Raw genomic sequence first — 6000 nt, forward strand, 5'->3', positions numbered from 1 at the left:
TCCTTCTCCTCCTCCTCCTTCTCCTCCTCCTCTTCCTCCTCTTCCTCCTCTTCCTCCTCCTCCTCCTCTTCCTCCTCCTCCCCCTCTTCCTCCTCCTCCCCCTCTTCCTCCTCCTCCCCCTCTTCCTCCTCCTCCCCCTCTTCCTCCTCCTCCTCTTCCTCCTCCTCCTCTTCCTCCTCCTCCCCCTCTTCCTCCTCCTCCTCCTCCTCCTCTTCCTCCTCCTCCTCTTCCTCCTCCTCCTCCTCTTCCTCCTCCTCCTCCTCTTCCTCCTCCTCCTCTTCCTCCTCCTCCTTCTCCTCCTCCTCTTACTCCTCCTCCTCTTACTCCTCCTCCTCCTCTTACTCCTCCTCCTTCTCCTCCTCCTCTTCATCCTCCTCCTCCTCTTCCTCCTCCTCCTCTTCCTCCTCTTCCTCCTCCTCCTCCACTTCCTCCTCCTCCTCTTCCTCCTCCTCCTCCTCTTCCTCCTCCTCCTCCTCCTCCCCCTCTTCCTCCTCCTCCTCTTCCTCCTCTTCCTCCTCCTCCTCCTCTTCCTCCTCTTCCTCCTCCTCCTCCTCTTCCTCCTCCTCCTCTTCCTCCTCCTCCTCTTCCTCCTCCTCCTCCTCCTCCTCTTCCTCCTCCTCTTGCTCCTCCTCTTCTTTCTTCTTCAACTATTATAAAATATACATAGCACAAAATGTCCCATTTTAACCATTTTAAGTGTACGGTTCAGTGGCATTAAGTACACTGACACTGTTTTGCAACTATCACCACCATCTATCTCCAGAACTCTTTCATCTTTCCAAACTGAAACTCAGTACTCATTAAACAACATGAAATCCCCATTTCCCTCCTTCCCTCAGCTCCTGGAAACCACCACTTTACTCTCTGTTTCTATGAATTTGACTGTCCTAGGTACCTCATATAAGTGGAATTATATAATATTTATCCTTTTGTGACTGGCTTGTTTCATTTAGTGTAATGTCTTCAAGGTTTATCCATGTTGTAGAAGGTGTCAGAATTTCCTTCCATTGCAGTATACACCACACTTTGTTTAGTTATTCATCCATGATGGACACCCGAGTTGCTTCTATCTTTTGGCAAGTCACACCCTCTTCTTAACCATCTTGACCTGCAAGTGACACCTGTCTCTTCTGATCACATTCCACAGGAGAAGGTATGACATAGCCCCACCTACATGCAATGGGAGCCAGGAAGTGCAATCCCTGGCTGGGCTGCCACGTCTCAGAAACCATTAAGCCTATGGAAGGTGAGGCACAATTTGTTGGTGGACAACTAGCTGTTCCTACCACCCCTTCGCCTTTGCACTTCCTGCAACAGCTACTCACAGTGGCCCAGGAAAAAAAGTCTTTCTTTTTCTAGTCTCAGTTCCCAACAAGACAAATATTTTCAGACCTAAATAGTTTCAATAAATAGTTATAGGTCTGTAATCCCAGCACTTTGGGAGGCCGAGGCGGGTGGATCACCTGAGGTTAGGAGTTCGAGACCAGCCTGGCCAAAATGGCGAAACCCCTTCTCTACTAAAAATAAAAAATTAAAAAAAAAAAATTAGCCAGGCATGTTGGTGCATGCCTGTAATCCCAGCTACTCGGGAGGCTGAGGCAGGAGAATCGCTTGAACCCAGGAAGTGGAGGTTGTGGTGAGCTGAGATTGTGCCATTGCATTCCAGCCTGGGCGACAGAGTGAGACTCCATCTCAAGAAAGATAAGAAAGATAAGAAAGAAAGAAAGAAAGAAGGAAAGAAGGAAAGAAGGAAAGAAGGAAAGAAGGAAAGAAGGAAAGAAGGAAAGAAAGAAAGGAAGGAAGGAAGGAAGGAAGGAAGGAAGGAAGGAAGGAAGGGGAAGGAAGGAAGGAAGGAAAGGAAGGAAGGAAGGAAGGAAGATGTATAGCTAACATTTTTGTAGATGTTCGCAATTTCCAATGTCCTTTTCATATTGAATGGTGGTACAACTTCTGATTCTGTCTCTGTCACTTTCTCACTGGATGATATTTGTAGAGAACATAGCTCTACAGTGAATTCAATAAAGAGTAATTATTAATCTCCACAGGAACATGAGGTATGTAGTATTTCCCCATTTGTATAGATGAGGATATTGTACCTCAGAGAGATTAAGCAATTTACTCTAAGTTACCTAGCTCAAAATTGTGAACCCCACCTCTCTGTCTCCACCTCTTTTGTGAGGAACCATCATCATAGGTTTAAAAAGTAACCTTGATGTCCCTCAAAAAAACCTTTGAGCGCCCAAACCTAACTCTGCCTTTGGTGAATGACCTTTTGCACCAGAGCTGGTGGACACAAGCTGTGACCCATTAGACAGTTTGGTAAGGGAGGGAGAAGAGGTCCTGTCACTTAGGAGCCTGTCTTTTGTACTTGACCCCAGGGAGCTGCCCAGGACCCCCTTGAAGAATATCTTCTGTTGCAGCCACTTCCTAACAACATTCACGCACCCCCTTCCATGTTCTAGGGCCCAGGGATATACAGGAATATGAAGTAATCACTCCTTTCCAAAGACTGTATCATCCAACCAGTGAGAGAGACATATGAGCAAATAGCTCTCGTGATGAGTGATATACAGACACATTCAAAGTGCTATGGGAATTTGCATGAGAGGCAATTAATTTTGCCTGACATGTGGCAAGCTACAGCAAGAAGGTGACAACTGAGCTGGGTGTAGATGGTGAGGAGAGGATTGAGGGAGGGCTACTTCAGGTAGAAGAAACAACAAAGTCTCTATGGTGTCAAAGTGCATGGGGTGTTTGAGGATGAAGAGGAGGTACAGTGAGGGCAAAGCATGGATGGAGACGGGGTGGGGAAGAGACTGAAGAAGAGGAGGGGTGGGTGGGGCAAGGGTGAAGGGCCAGGATTCTGCAGATGAGGCAAGGAGATTAACTGGGGGCTAATTGGATTAGAGCCATCTTTTACAAAGCTTCCTCTGGCTGGGGCGAACAATGGGAAGCAAACTAATTCGCCCATTTTATTCTAGCCCCTTCATTCTCAGAGGGCAGGACCACCCTAGCCATCCTGAGGCCACTCCTGATGCCACATAACCGGCTTACTCTAGGCAAAGGCCTGAAGAGAGACCACCTGAGGACATTTGTTCTCCCACAATAACACTCTCCTTTAGTCTGGAGATTATGAAGGACTCCTGATAGATTTTCTCTCCTCTTTTTGGCTCATAGACTAGGCCAAGCCCCCGAGTTGGGTATCTGGAAGGCAGGGTCTCTATTTCACACTTGCCAAGACAGAATTGAAGTGTGGGGATGCCAGGACCACTGTGGTGTCTCCCCGATCCTATGGACTGAGTGTGCGGGAAGAGGCATGGGGAGACAGGGAAAGAAGGCAGGGGAAGTGATAGCAGAGTGGCGTCAGAACCCAGTCCAACCCCTCATGACAGGAAATCACTGGCACCCCGCTCACCTGCTGGCTTCCCACTTCCCATTGCCCTGACAGCAGAATGGACACCCGGACAGGTTTTTCTAAGTAATTTACAAATAGACCCGGAAAACAAAGGAATTCTCTGCATGTAATAAGAAATCAAAACCTGAAGAGAACAGTTGCCCTGCCCAAGAAGCCAAAGGTAGCAGTTCCCCTTCTCTCATGCTGTGGGCCAGACACACTCCATCTGGGGAAGCCCTTGGGAGTTCTGGTCCTCCCCGTGTGGACATGAGCAGGCCTGAGTTTAAAGCCCAGCCCTCATCTCTGTGTGACTTTGGGTGACATTAATCTCTCTAAGCTGTAGCTCCATTATCTGAAAAATGCCACGCAGGCTGTTATGATTAAATAACAGCACTTAAAAGTGGACCTCCTATCCTTGACCCTAGGGACCATGGGGATGTACAGTATTGCAGTGTGCATGCTTCCAAGGGCAGGGACCCTGGGCCTTGTGTGCCGCATTCACCAGGCATTGCCTGCCCTGAGCTCAGGGATGTGAAAAGGAGCTTATCTCAAACCACTGAAAGTTCTTTCTTCTTACTTTTCCTCCAGGTCTCTGGATTTGATGGCAAATGGCAGCAGAAATGTGGAAAAGATCAAAGTGATGTCAAGGTTGATCTCTGAGTTTGGCAGGGCTGAACTCAAACATCATTTGCCATGGACCCAGTGTCTTCAGTAGCTGAGTGGGGTGTCGTTCCCCTATGATATGTGCACTTAATTGCTGGCCAGTTTTTGTTTTTTGTTTTTGAGAGAGTCTCGCTGTGTCACCTAGGCTGGAGTGCAGTGGCACGATCTCGGCTCACTGCAACCTCCGCCTCCCGGGTTCAAGTGATTTTCCTGCCTCAGCCTCCCGAGTAGCTGAGATTACAGGCATGTGCCAGCAGGCCCGGCTAATTTTTTTTGTGTTTTTAGTAGAGACGGGGTTTCACCATGTTGGCCAGGCTGGTCTCGAGCTCCTGGCCTCAAGTGATCCATCTGCCTCCACCTCCCAAAGTGCTGGGATTACAGGTGTGAGCCACCGTACCTGGCCCCAAAGTTTTAGAAACTGGATCATTTTAAATGTTGGAGGGGAGTTCATTGTTTAGGATGGCTGTGTGGCAAATCTTTTTTTAAAGTAAAGTAATTCTGTAGTATAAGTCACTTCCTGATCTCTACATTTAAGGTTTGCTGTCCTGGATGTGTTCATCTATGAATGTAGGTGTGCTGAGATACACAGTGCAAGGCTGAAGTCAGAGTACACCACTGATGAACCCCTGGGAACTGGTAACCCAGCCAGGGAACGAACATCTTTTATGAATCAGTTTATCCACCAAACACTTGCAGAGAGCCTATCCCATGCCACCCCTGAGGGCACAGTGATGGAGAAGATATGCTTCCTGCCTCCAAGAACCCCATAGTCTAGTGGCAGAGACAAGCAGGTACATAGCTGCCTATAGTACAGCATCGCAGGTGCCATAACATTGTGTAAACTGGGAATAATTCTATTCTCTGGATATAGAACATCTAACCAAGATATTGAGTCTCTGGCTTCCCCTTCCCCACACTGGCCCTCACTGGGATCCATGTCTAATATTATGAAAGTCACACAATATCATTATAAACTAATCATAAATGGCACTGTCAGTTTGCTACAAAAACTTATTCAGAAAACATTCAGATTCTCCCATCAACATATGCCGCTATGTTGGCAAAAGCTCTGATTTAAAATACTTATTTCGTTTTCCTCTCCGATTTTGTTCTAGTCTTCAAAATGATTTCATACAACAAAGCACTGAGTTCCTTAGTTCCTCTGACCCCTGCCAGATCTGAAGCTGTGATGTTCAAAATCAGGGCAGAGTCCATCTTATGATTGAGGTTCATAAGAGTCTAAGCCACTGATCAACATACTGTGGCAGAGTAAGCTTTCTGGGTTCCAGAATTTATTGTGAGTGGGCTGAGGGAGTTGAGAAATGGCATGGGAGGCCTAAAGATAAAATAACTTTTGAATGAAAATTATAGGAAAGTGGATTTGAGATCAAAACAAGGGAAGGTTGACCATAGTTGGAATCATTTAAGATTGGTGGGGGTAGTGGGCTTCCGGTTCTTAACCCAGGCCAGGCAGAGGTGTGACAACAGTCAGGGGTTTCTAAACAGGGTGGGAGGCTGGATTAGATGAGCCTTCAACCCTTTGTGTTGAACTAAAATCCTAACCCTGTTTTCAACTCCTAGACTCCCCTTCATCATTGCTAAGTTGGAAAGAGGGAGCAATTGAGATTCCCTGCTGGCCATGGCTGGGGTGCCCCAGACCACAGCACTGAGCCTCAAAGGCAAGTGAGCATAGTGTTGGGAGCTGGGCTTCTGGATCCATCAACTCCGTCTGATGACTCGGAAGTTCCTTCAGTTCCCAACATTGGAGTCCAGCAAGGCTGGTTTGTCTTGTTTTAATTATTATTTAGATGACTGTTTGGCTCATACCTGAGCAAGGTTCGAATCAAGTCAGACCTGTTAATTGAATCAAAGTTATATAATCACATTTGGGCACTTAAATGTAAACCAATTATGTTGGAGCCCAAGTATCTTGTACTCAGGAG

At 47.1% G+C, this 6000-nt stretch overlaps 1 long non-coding RNA gene across 2 annotated transcripts in view; it reads left to right on the forward strand.

The window, feature by feature from the left end:
* Positions 1 to 4566, forward strand: part of LOC129057688 (uncharacterized) — a 60852-nt gene extending 56286 nt beyond the window's left edge. The window contains exons 3-4 of one of the 2 annotated variants that reach the window (XR_008522399.1): positions 1148 to 1246; positions 3983 to 4566. This is a non-coding gene — a long non-coding RNA (uncharacterized LOC129057688). The remainder of the gene's footprint in view (positions 1 to 1147; positions 1247 to 3982) is intronic. The other variant, XR_008522398.1, reaches the window with a different exon arrangement.
* Positions 4567 to 6000: the final 1434 nt, after the last annotated feature.

Source organism: Pongo abelii, chromosome 12 (genome assembly GCF_028885655.2).
Source record: "Pongo abelii isolate AG06213 chromosome 12, NHGRI_mPonAbe1-v2.0_pri, whole genome shotgun sequence".
Classification (NCBI taxonomy): Eukaryota; Metazoa; Chordata; class Mammalia; order Primates; family Hominidae; genus Pongo; species Pongo abelii.